The sequence below is a fragment of the Haemaphysalis longicornis genome, unplaced genomic scaffold (assembly GCF_048455015.1).
Source record: "Haemaphysalis longicornis isolate Haplotype H1 unplaced genomic scaffold, Haemaphysalis longicornis Haplotype H1 scaffold_60, whole genome shotgun sequence".
Lineage (NCBI taxonomy): Eukaryota > Metazoa > Arthropoda > Arachnida > Ixodida > Ixodidae > Haemaphysalis > Haemaphysalis longicornis.
Window position 1 is genome coordinate 432,797 of NW_027526408.1, and position 13,687 is coordinate 446,483.

The following is a 13,687-nucleotide window of genomic DNA, read 5'->3' on the forward strand; positions in this document are numbered from 1 at the left end:
TTGTCACTGGGACACTTTCTTCTTAGGCTAAGCGGGCCAATAACCAGCCTCGTCGCCACATGAGATAAACGACACAGCCGTGGTCACGACGAAGAATCAGGCTTTATTCCGTGCTTAACAAGTCATATATATATAGGGCCGGCGTGGCGTCACCGGCCGCAACCGATGATAGCCATGCAACTAAATGCACACCGAAAGGAACACCCGGCGCACTATGGCTGCTCCTCGGCTGCCGTTATCACGTTACCACATAGAGTAAAATGTCTATGGAAAGCTTCATAAAACTGGAAAAAGCTTTTTTTTAATATACGCGTGAACCAGGAGTTTCTCCGTTTCTTCTTCAAACTGTACACGTTGACCGGTGCGCAAATTAGTTATTTTCGTTCGAAAACTGTCACAAATATTTCAGTTTTGCTTCTTCATTCTCAGCTATAATATCTACAAGTAATCGTTTTCCTTTCATACAAAAAATTATAAAATGTCGGCACATTCGGTAGAGGTTGCTCTACTGAAGATCACTGTTTGTTTTCTCAGGACCTTGTAAAGACCTGGCCGACGAGGCCTTTTTCTCACACTGCGGGGGTGTCAGCAACAAATTAATGCAACATGGTTTTAATGATCATTGACGCACATACACAGGCAAAGATCTGGGGGGAATTTGAGTTAATCGAAGAAGTGTTTTTTTAATAATTATCTGAACTTGGAGTGTTTTCGTTTTTTTAAAACTTGCGCGTCAGTCGCTTTTTAACCGTAGTTTGCACAGACACTATATTTAAGGCCTTTATTTGTACTTGCCAGGAGCAGCTCTTGCTAAGATTTGAATGCTTTAGCTCTAGTACGTAGAATAACATTTGCCTGCAAGTACAGAATAAAGTGCGCTCTGAGCAAGATTTGGAAATTTATTACAAAAAAGTATGTTTTGTGTTTTTGTAATATGTGCTTTTTTAGGCAACCGGTTTTTTCACGGGGAAATGTACACGAGACGTAATATAAGCATTATATTACCATTCGCGCCTAATAAGTATATTTATTTGTAGACGTCACTAAATTTGCCAGTTGCGCAGAGATTGAGCTGCCGGGGTCTACGCGGTTGCGTTCCAAAATGTTTTTCAGTGGGACAAAATGTTTTCGTACGAAAATATTTGTGAATCAACGCATTATAATGCTGGAATGAAGTAAAAAAATTCCCCCGCATTTCCCCGAGGGGGAGAATGTGAAAGTGCGAATGCACGGTTGTCGGCCCGCTTGCGGCGCTTGCGCTCGGCCCCCGCAGCCCACCGCCTCGCCGCCTTCTCTTCCATCTCTTCCATCGGGTTTGTAGTATCACGTGTACACCACGCAGTTATCAAGCCGCTATAACGCCGCTGAGTCGCCAACGCACGCCGCTGACGACGTAGTTCGAATGCGTTAAAGATATAAGGCGCGTCTAACACTGATATCACCGTCGCGTCTGTGGCTTGGTCGGTAGCGCGTCGCGCTGCGGCCCGCAAAGTCCTCGGATCGAAACCTGGCGCCGGATGCTGTTTTTTCTTTAAAGAGCACTGCGGACGCCGCCGCCGACGCCGGCGGTGGATGGTTTGGGGTCGCTTATAAAGAGCATTCGCTCTTAAAAAATTCAAGCGAGTTGAAGAGGTCGACCAGACATGCTTTGTGCGATCTTATCGGACATGACCCACAAATACGTGAGACATGCCAGGCGATATCACGCATTTGTAGCCATCTCGTTTCAAAACGCACGCCCCAGTTTATGTCCGGGTCAGCCGCTCACGCGGAGAAATACCGTGAATGAGCTATTGGCGTTCCTACCTGGTTCCAGGGTATAGATGTACTCATTTTAATAGAAGGACGGTAAATAATTGGCGGAGCAAAATTTTTAAAACACCAAAAAATAAAAAAAAACACCAGAAGTACGTAAAATGGCTAAGCGTACGACGCCCTGTATGCCTACAATAGTGCAGATTTTCCGGAAATTTTATTGGTAATCTTTGTAATAGCATACAGGGAGCTAATTGTTCGAACAATATTTTGACAAAACTAGAAAATAAAAAAAATAAAAAAATACGGAAAATAGTTGTAGTAGTATGTCGGTGTTTATGGTGCAAGGGCAGCCAAGGCCAAAGAAAGCCAATATCATATTTAGTGGTCCTCCGCTATCATTTTAGTGGCTAAGATCTGTATGGTATGAGTAAGATCTTATTACCAAAATAGCTTACTATATGGGTGTAAGGGGCCCTGATATTAAAAATATAAAGACGGTCATAATGGTGGATATAAGTGACCATGATGGGTACATAACCCTCGGTAGCTCTGTAATGCTCAGAAATCCCAAAGTTACAAAGATACATTGGGTAGGAGATGCGATTTAAAAATCGGCTTCAGCGAGGTACCATTAAACACGTTTGTTCGTGACCGCTGGTTCGTCTCCTAAAAATAAACAGGGATGAAGTGGAATTTTGAAGTTGTATAAAACAGGGACCTGTCGCTGTCTCACATCGTTTAACGATTTGCATTATATTATATATGTAGTACTGAAAGGTGCTCGGCATATCTGCTGCAAAAGGGGGGGGGGGTAATGAACCAGTTAGGAGATACGAGTGTGTGCCATGTGTATGGGCGATTCGAAGCCTGCAGATGGATGTTTCATTGAACTTATTGTGTTTGTCTGTTGTGTATTTGCCTATCTGTGGTTTTATTGTGTGTAGTTTATTCTGTTTTTGTTCATTCGAGTGTTGCTGCCAGCGTTTGAGGAGACGTCTTGGTATTACTGGTTTAATGTCCTCGTATGGTACCTGTGGGACACCCACATCAGTGGGCAAAGCGACCAGCGCGGTATTTTTTGTCAACGATCTCATTTCCCCGTATGCCACAATGTTCTGGAGCCAAGCGTACTATTATCTTTAGCCCTAGAGCATGTTCTGTCGCTATTTCCTGACTTACTCGGTTCATGATAACATTGCCACTATGTTTTCGTGCGTGTAGTGACCTGACAACCCTCAGAGAGCCTAAACATAATTGATTGCTGTGTTTTTGTTCGTGTAATTTGCTGTAGTGTTAGAAGAATTCCATGCGCCTCTGCCATGAAAATTCCAGAATTTACGCTCATCCTTTTTTCCCTACGAAAGTTAGTGCCATGTGAAGCAAATGAAATAGCAGTAGTACTTTTGAAGCCATCTGTATAGAAAACATTGTATTGGTGGGAATTGTGCTGTATGTGTAAAAATACTGTACAATCAGATCGGTTGGTGCAGTCCTCTTAACGATTTCTCGCAAGTGAAGTCGCAGGCAAATGATAACACATCCCAGGGTGCATTAGCGTCTGTTACACTGGTTTCATTGAGTTCATTGAAGGATATCCCTAGTTCTTATGCTTGTCTTCTAACTCGCCGAGCAAACGGCGGAGAAAGAGAAGGACGGTTGGAAAACAGGCTCATTGTGGACGTGTCTTTGATAATAGTGTTACACAGATTCTTTATATCTGAAGACGTCTTAAGAGCATATGTTAGAGCCGTACTTCAAACACCACCGGTCACACTCTACATACAAGCTCCCAGGGGGATTGTCCGGAAAGCTCCAGACGCAGGACGGAGCCAGAGGTGTAGAACTGGGCCAAGCCTTTTTAAAGCAGTTTTGCTGGCTGAGCCGTATACCACGCTTCCATAATCCATGCAGGACTTATTACTTTTATACCATTACTACGATACCGCGCTTCCATAGTCCATGCGGGATGTTTTACCAAGGGGGTAAAAAGATGCAAGAGGCACTTCTTGTCTGCACCATAGGACTGATGAGAGATGACTTCCACTATATTTATTATTTTTAAGCGTTTTAGTTTAATTTTTTTATATGTGATATAAACGTCAGTTTTTCTTCAAGGACCAGGCTGAGAAAATTTTGTTCTTTTGTTACAGCTAGCGGTAGTCCACTTAGAGTTCGGTCAGGTTCAAGGAAGAGCCAACGACGTTTTTAGAACAGGATACACGTACCTTTTTTTGGGTTTTATTTAAAGCCACTCTTTTCTGCCCATTTGGAGAGTTTATTACTACCTAGTTGAATCTGCCTTTCACACATTAGCAGGTTCCACGGCTCGTAAGTAGTCTGTACATTGCAAACGTACAGAGAGCATGATATTGAAGGTGACAACGACTTTCTGAGCGTGTTCATTTGGATAGTAAATAGAGCACAGCTCAATACTCTACCCTGATGAACTGCACTTTCTTATATACACATTCTGGAGAGTTCCGTCCCAACCCTCAGACGAAATGTCCGTTCTGAGAAGTGGCCTTCTGTTGTGTAAAACTAATTGCCGGTTATACCAGTCTATTTGAGGTCACAAATAATGCCGTAGCACCAACTAGTGTCGTATGCCGTCTGGTAAAAAAAATACAGAGTCAATATTGCTTATTTATGAAGGCATCTTCCACATATGACTCAAAAACTACCAGCTGGTCTATTGTGCATCTACCTGAATAAAATGCTGCCTGGCAGTTATCCAGGATGCCTTATACTCAAGAAAATATATATGCGTCTTCTATTTATCATTTTCTCAAAAACCTTACTTAGACAACTGGTGAGTGCAATTGGCCGGTAGCTTGTTGGGAGCGAGGCATCTTTATCTACATTCAGTAGAGCAACTACAATTGCCTCTCTCCAAGAGGTAGGGAGTCGTCCTGCTTACCAGATTTTGTTGTAAAAATAAACGAGTCTTTCGAGGGTGTCTGGGTGAAGATTCTGGATCATGGTGTACATGAAGCTGTTTGGCTCAGGTGAAGAAGCCCTACACGTGCCGAGAGCAAACGAGCTCCTGCATAGTGAGTTCCAAATTCTACCGCTCTTCTGATTGTCTGTTATACCGAATCGGCTTGCGTTCCACAGATTCCTTGTACTGGATTAATACATTTGTGTAATGGGCCGACCTCGATATGCATTCAAAATGTTGTGCAAGTGCATTTGCTTGTTCCAAAAGCGTATCACCAGTAGCCCACACCAAAGGCACGTTGTGCGTTTTCTGTCCTTTGAACTTTCGAATTCTATACTATACTTTCTGTGCATCTGTATACGAATTTATTGCAGTTAAAAAACCGCCAGCTATCTCTTTTGGCCTGCCGGTGAGTGCGCCTACGCAGTGCCTTCGATCGCTTGAAGGTTAATAAGTTTTCGGCCGTTGAACATCTGCGTAGGACACAATACGCGTTATTTTGGGCCTTTCGCGCAAGTCTTCATTCTACCTTCCGCCAAGGCCTCCGAAGATTACGAGTACCACTCGAAATCTGCGTTATGGCGCTTTCGGCAGATTCAAGTATAAGCGATGTGACGGAGCTACAAGATTCATTAATGCCTAAATGGCTGATGGTAGTGTAGGGGAGTTTTGATTTTTCCTTAAACATTCCCCAGTCGGCGTCACAATCTGTGAATTTGTCATGTGGAATTAAACTGTGGGGGTCAGATTCTAGACATCTTAGGGTAACTGGGAAGGGTTCACTTCCGCGTGGGTTAGTGTCCACTCCCCATTCAACAAGCCGGAAAAGAATAAAAGAGCCTATAGCCAAATCGATGTACGAGTTTGTGTAGTATGTTCTACTGCAATCTGTGGGCTGTTTTGTATTGAATAGGCTGGCTCCGAAATATAAAAAAAACTTTTCCTTTAAGCGACCTCGGGCAACCTCGACCTAAGCGACCTCGTTCCTACACCCAGAATTTACAGTGAGCATTAAGGTCGCCTAGAAGTAAAAAAAGGTTCCAGAAGCTCGCCAATGAGAGTTTCGAATTCTGAACTGGACAAGTGGAAGTGAGGAGGAATGTATAAGCCGCAGATTGTAACTAACCTATTAAAAATAATTTCCCAGTCAGCCGCTGCTTCGAGGGCAGTAAGTAGCTAAAGAGAATGGTAGGGAACAGATTTTTGCACCACAATTCTTACGCCACCAGACGAATGAGTGAAGCTGTTTTTGTCTTTCCTGGAAATTGGTTTGTGTGGGTTTTAATTGCGTTTCTTGTAGTCACTCGATATTTCGCGGGTGTTTGTGCAGGAATTCATAGACATAATCGAGGTTTCTCTTTAGGCCCCTACCATTCCATTAGACTATGTTCTGAACTGCTATTTCTTTGTTTCAGAGTAGTTCTCTTCAGACTTGTTGAACGTATACGAGTACTACCCATCCACGTGTAGTTTTCGATCGTTTGTAGCCGAATGTCCTCGTTGGTATAGAACGGCGCCTGCACCATAGTGAGAAGCTTCCATGGTGAGCTCAAAAGGAAGTGAGAAGTCTGGCAGCGTGAGCACGGGGTCAGATGAAATGGCTTACACTATGTCGTGGTACGCTTTTTCGCACTCTTCTGTCCACTGCAAAGCCGTACCCTTTTGAAGCAGGCTTGTTAGTGGCTAGGAATGAGCAGCGAAACCCGGAATAAAGCTCCGGAAGTGTCCTGCCAGACCGAGAAAAACTCGCAGTGCGTGTATGTTTTCAGGTCGCTTCCTATTTCGTACCCGTTCAACGGACTCCTCTTTCATGCTTTTAGTGAATCCATCCAGCACGCGCCCGAGAAATGTGATTTTCGGCTTAAAGAACTCACTTGTCTTAAAATTGACTTTCAGCTTGGCTGCACTCAGGGCGCTCAAGGCTGCGGTCAAATGTTCCGCATGTGAGCTATCATCCTTGGAGTACACTATAATGTCATCAACATAAACATTGCAAAATAGGCCCAAAAATAGTTTCAACACCCCATTCATCATCGTCTGAAACCAGACGGGGCTGTTCTTCCACCCGAAACGTAGTCGGTTGTATTCGTACACGTCGAAGGGTGTGACAAAAGCCGTGTACTGTTTGTACTCCTCCTCGAGAGGAATCTGCCAAAATCATTTACACAAGTCTATGCGTGAGAAGACGTGGCAGCCTCCCGGCTCTTCAATTATGTTGTCTATTCGTGCCATTGGAAATGGGAAAAGGTCAGTTTGTCGGTTTAGAATCCTGTAATCTGTGAAAAAACGCAATGAGCCGTCTTCTTTGAACGCTAATGTAATGGGAGAAGCAAATTTGGAGACTGACGGGCGTATTATTTCAGCTTCGAGCATGTTCTGAAGTTCTTTCTTAAGCAAAAGTCTTCTTTCACGGGACATATTGTAAGGCTTTCATCTAATGGGTGTTACATCAGCGAGCCTGAAAGGAACGGATAATTTTGCTGTTGCTGGCGGGAAAGTACCGACGCACACGAGCTCTGGAAACTTGAGGCGAACGTCCTCCTCACACTGAAAAAGTCGGTCTGTGTTGCTCAGGGAACCTCAGGCCTCCGTGTCAACGCACACATTATCATTCCGGTATAGGTTTAATTTAAGTATTTTCATATCAGGTCTTGAGAGTAGAAATTGGTATTCGCACCCATTACAACTAAGGCGTCAATCTCTGTGCTTTGACCTTGGTACGTCACCTTGGCTTTTACCCACTCATCAAAAAGTTGTCTCCTTGCGCCGAAGCCCGGTATTTGTACTGGTCTCCCTTTAAGAATATCTTTTTCAGACACAAGTGACTTCTTCATAACGGACACGGATGCGGATGTCAACTAGTGCTGTGACGTCGGTGCCTTAACCTCCCAAAGTTATGAAAAGAAGGTTTATTATGGTGATGCAAACACTCTCAATTTTTGTCGTCGGACGGAATTGATCACACTTATGTATTAGTATTTTTCCTGGTTTGCTTCAGCGCTGCTATGAGCTTCGACTTGACAGGACTCACACGAGGTTATACTGTCACTGGGGGTGATGCAAGATTATTGGCACTATGTCCTCGGTACCAATTTCCTTGTGTACCCGATGACACTTCGGAAGTTCCAGACCTCTGTGACGCTTGCCCCGTTTCGAAATTGAAACGTCGCATACCCTGCATTCTCGGAGGAGCATCTATGCACAAGCCTTGAATACACTCCAAATGTTCCTCGATTGTCTTTGGGGACTTAAGCTGCACCTGTTTCTGAAGATCCTTAGGCAACCCGCGAATAATCAGTTGCACAGATGAAGACTCCGGGAGATTAGAATCAGCCATTTTCAGTAGGCGCCTTTTTTCGCAAAGATAATCCATGGGTTTGCCCGATCGGTATTTATAGAAAATCGCACGGTCCCACCTTTCCACCGGGTTTTCTTTGAAAGCTGCGAGAAAGCTTGCCTTCCAGCTGCCCCAGCTGTCTGACGCGTGTGTGGAGAAGTGCAGCTCATACCACTTCTTTGCAAGTCCCGTAAAAAACAACCGCATGTTTTCCACTCGGTCGATAGCTTCTTGCCAGGAGTTCTTCTCGGCTGCGTATTCATAGGAACGAATCAAATGCTCAGGACTTGAACTCTCTCCGTCAAACCAATCCGGCTTCACCATTTCTGTGCGCTGTCTTTGTTGAGCTTGGACCGTAGCGATGAGGGTCTCGATGAGCTGTTTTTGCCTCTGCCTGCCGTTGTTTCTCTTGCAGAATCAGAAGAACTCCTGGGTCCATGGTGGTAACGTTGACGCTTGGGGTCGTGTTCGTGTTCCCTGACGCCCTCATGGTTGGCTCCATGAAGTATTCCTGAAACTCGGACAGCTTCATCCTGAGCTTGAGAGAAGACTGGGTAGTCAGGTCCTCGGTTATGTGGCCCGTGCAACCCAGTCACATAGTTGTGGTGTTGTGATGCACTCGGGCAAGTCGTACGGCACTTCGTCGTCGACTTGGCATGACGAGAAGTAAACCTTGCCTTGTGAACTCCTCGTGGCATGCAGAGTAATCCACATAGTGTCCGTATATGGAATCCTGCCGACTGCAGCAATGTAATGATCCCAGGCTGTTCACTTGGGAACCATCCTTTTATTCTGTTCCTCAACCGTCTATTCTTCCCCTGCCTTGAGTCCTGCCTTCGTCGTCTTCGGCTCTCCACAAGCGTCCATGGGATAATTGGTCCAACAAAAGTGTGAGAATATACATAGTAAAAAAAACAATGAATAAATTACGGAACATGGAGAACCATGTGCCGGCCTTTGTTTCCAAAATAATGCTGATTTTGCGAAAATTCGACCTGCTAGCGTTATTAGTGTAAATTTGGTGATTGGTAGAACAAAATTTCGAAAAACTAAGGAAAGGGAAAATATAAAAAGATTACGAAAAATGGTGAACAGTGTAACGCCCTGCATGATCACAATATCGCAGATTTTGCTGAAATTCGACCTGTATTCTTTATAATAGCGTAAACAGAGAATATTCATGGAATGATAAAGAAAAAAAACGCAAAATAAAAAATGAAAATTACGGGAGAAGACGAACCCTTTAGCGTACTGCATTCCCACAATATTGCAGATTTCTCGGATGTTGCACTTGTAATGGTGATAACAGCGCAAATGGGAGGATTGGTCGAACAAAATTTGAAAAATATAAGGAATAAGAAAATATTTTGAAAATAAAAAACGTTGAGCCGTGCTACGCCCTGCATTTCCACAAACGTGCAGATTTCGCGGAACTTTCGGCTGTTCTCGTTCTAATAGCGTAACTGGAAATAATTTGTAGAACAATATTTTTAAAAGCTATAAATAAAAAAATATAAAGAATAACGAGAAAAGGCGAGCCGTTTAAGGCCTTTGATTTATATAAGAATGGAGGTTTCGCGGATATCCCACCTGCAACCGTTATAATAACGTAAATGAAGATATTTGGGGAAAAAAGTTTTGAAAAACAAAAAAAAATATCAGAAATTACGGAAAATGGGGAACCGCACACGCCTTGCATTTCGACAATAACGCAGATATCGGAGAGGTTCTACCTGTAATCGTTGTATTAGCGTGAATGGAGTTAACTGGTGCAAAAAAAGTTTGGGAGAGAAAGAGAGATAAACGTTTATGTATCTTGAAAATAAAGCAGTAAGAGCGGAAGCGCTCAGCCTTCAAAGTCCAGGAGGCCGCGAGCCAAGGCCGATTCAAGTGCCGGTCAACCAGAGCTTGTTGTTGCTCCAGAGCCGAGCTGGTGTGCTGAGACTCCCACTGCTCACGTGATGTGTTGAGGGGGGGTTTGGGGTTGTCTGAGCGTAAGTGCACCAAGTAGTAGGTAGTGAGAAGGACGTTGGAAGGGCGCGAGTCATGTTGGAAGAACGACGGAGAAATTTGGGAGAGAATGGTGTGGTTAGAGGGACCCTGCAACACTTTCGATAAGCGCTTTGACTCTTTCCTTCGTGTCCGCAACCACTGCGAAAGCTAAAGGTATCGCCAGCATGGAGCGGCACTGTGCTATTTGCTCGTCGCACCAGAAAGGCCTTCCATTGCTGCCTTGCTATTGTGGCTTTTTTGAGATGCTATCGAAAAGCGTTCTTTGCTGCAACGCAAGGAAAACCGGCCAAAAGCCGCTACATGGCCTCAGTGACATAATTCGAGCTGTCAAAGAACGATAGGACCGTGAAAGAAAGAAACATATTTTGAGCGACTTTACAGGTTATCTGATGGGCATAGAGCAGTGATTTTTTGGCAGAAGTACTTTGCGACCCCCTAATCTAAGTACTGTATGTGTTGGGTGACAGTGTTCTGCAAGCATTTAAGATTAAAAAAAAAGTTGAATGAAGTGTTGCAGGGTACCGTTAAAGTAATAACCGGTTTGTACCCGGCGCCAGATACAAAGCCGTTAATTGCTGAGGGTAGGGTGGGGCAGTAGATTGATCCTTGTTTACTGGAGGTAGTGGGGTAGGATGGCATTTTATTTAGGATCGAGCAGTGTTAGTGTGGGGAGCCTGGAGCCCGGGCTGCTCGTGGCATCTTGCCTTATGGAAGGGAATTCCCGGAAGTGCAGGGCGTGGGAAGCAGCGCAAACTGCCTCGTTGCGGGCAAGGCCCGAGTGGCCTGGGGTCCATACGATAGCCATTTCAAGATCTTCGGGCAAGGTCCTGAGGAGATGAAGGGGGCTTTACGATACCCTATTATACTGATATAGTCGGCAGGTCTGTTGGGAATCAGTAAGAATTGCGACTTGTGGATGGTTCTGGAGGGTAGTTGCAGCATGTGCAATTGTGGTGCCCTCAGCCACTGTGGCCGATATATCGCAATACGATGCTGCTGTGGCTAGCTCACCTTGCGGAGCAAGGGAAAGAATTGTCGTTCTTCGTGATAGGGGGTACTGTGCAATCCCCGTGTACCGAACTTCACGGTCCTCGGAGTATCTCTAGCCACATGACTAACAGGAGCTTTTCTGCGGCCCTTGTTGAAAATCGGGCGCATGTGGCGGGGTATGGGGGCTTTTACGACACGGAATGCCGTAATTCAGCATTTATTGCCGCCGTGAAAAGAGTGACACTAAGCCGTGCACGGTGGTCCAAGCGCAGCACTGAACTCATGCTCATGCCCGCTGCAGTTTTCGTGCGTGCCAACATGACTTCTCCTTCGGCGCCTCTAGCATCATCACCTACACTGCCCATGTTGGCGGCAAATTAGAAATCCGCAACATCCTCCACGCCCACCAAATGATCACTCGTATAGTTACCAAAAGCACAGGCACAATAGTTGCACTAGGAAAACCAAATCTCGAATGCAAGCTAGCTACCCTTTCCCGGGCCAATTTTACCATTCTTTCCTGTACTCTTCGCCGATTGTCCAAGTTTTAAAATCGCCCAGGCATATTGCTGACTTCGTCCCTCGGAAACTGAAACTGGAGCAGTTTGCAGCTTGAAAAGTGCGCCTACATCGCAAAGTCTGAAGTCTGTCTGCGCGCATTGTCGGCCTCGAACTAGCTTGGAATTATTGCGTTTTTCAGCGAAAGTATCGCTGACTGCACGGTGAAAACGTCGCTCATAACCGCTATAAATTGGATGGGTAGAGTAATGAACTTCGGCAGTTTTACCGGAAATATTTCCTGGTCCGATCGCGCTGAGATTCAGTTTCTTTTTATAGTTACTAATGAAGGATGAGGCTCGGTCAAGGACTTAGTTCAAGGACGACTTTCTAACATGATCTCAGATTACGTCAAAAACGGCACGAATGCGAGTGGTTCTTGACCCGTCTAAGAGGACGTCACGGTTGGGCGTGTAGAAGGCATGATCTGTACCACACGTTCCGTTCAGAACCTTTTCTGCGGGGTCATCATCTGGCATTGCTTCATAGCCTCCTCGTACAGCCTTATCCTGTCTTCGATTGAAGAAAGTTGTCGAAGTACTCCGTGAGGTCTCGAAAGAGCATTCTTTCCATCATCGTCCACGCAGACCGGTGTGGACTTCAGTGGGAGTTGGGGCTCATAGCGTTCATTTGAAAACGCAGTTCAGTCCGTGGATATGCGTACGGATCATTCACTGGGGTGCGAGTTCGGCGTGTTAATAAGGCTATCTGTGTCTGCCTCTCGAAACCACCAAAAAGGGGAACGGAAGTCTTCCTTCGCTTGTGCGTCCGTGCGGAGAACGCGGCTGCAGCATTTGGGGCTGCCGATCTCGATGAGGGTTAATGGTTCTTGTAAGGTCCATCCCATGCTCGTTCTGTTGGCGACTAAGGCAGGAATCTGTTCTTGTCATTTTACTTGGCTGGATTCTGGCACAAACTTTCATACTTGTTCCGAGCCTACAAGAAGGCTCACTCCTGACCCATACTCCATGCCTGGGAAAGTGATAGCATCAACTAGAGGTTTCCGCTTGGCGACCAGGAGTTATAGAAGCGCGTCATCTTTTGGTGCTTTAGCCATTTCATAACAGATGAAAGGCACAACGATAGCGTCAATTTCTGCAGAGCTGCTGTCATGTTGACTGCGAAGTGTCGTTCTGACGACTTTAAACTTCTTGGGAGGGTCAGGTCGCCCGTAAGCACTGCTAGCTAGGTCGACTTCGCTGATTGCAGCTAACTTCCACTCCGAGGCAACATCTGCTCTTATAAATGTCCGCTGACTGCCATTATCGAAAACTCCATGGACATAGCAGCAATGCGAGGAACTCCAAATCCACGCCCAGAACACCGGTAGCAGGACTTTGCTGACGATTAAGGGAGCGGATGATTTCCGGGCAGCCACATGCACCGCTGCATGTCGCAGTTTCAGGAGTCGATTGGGATAGTTTTTGATCGCGGCCACCAGTGCACATTGTGATAGCATGTCGTCGCTTACATTCATCACACCATACCTTTTTTTCGGCACCTTCCTACGCGATGTCCCTTGGAGTACATCTGAAGCATCGGCCGTCACTTGCTAGGCGGGTTTGCTTGTCAAGCAAAAGAACGTTGGCCAGACATTCTTCCGTTCTATGATCTTCGGTGGAGCAGGAGAAGCAAGACGAAGTCTGTGCCTTGTTGTACAGCACGGCAGCGGTCGCAATAGACTGCTTTTTCTTGGGCCCCTGGTTAGGCTCCCCACTTCGTTAAGGCTTGCTGATCTGGAAGCTTGTTTCCCTGCAGTCGACTTCCACTCGCAGGAAAGACAGCAGACGCTCTACGTCCTGTTCTGAATAACTCTGGCTGCTCGTAGAAGTGGTGCTCGCACCAAGGCTCTTCTATTTGAAGTAATCGACCATAATGTCGCCAAATATCACCTTTAAAAGCACTTCATTCAGCACAGCCATGTAAGAAGAAATTCCAACGCCCAAGCTTTCTAGTCCCCGTCGGTTCATTTGCACGCTGTCATACAGCTTCCTCAAAGAGGCCGCATTGCTGGCGGAATCGACGGGCCTGAAGTTCCGCAGATTTTCGAAATGATTCTGCTACATCACTTCAGAATTGTCACAGCAATTATT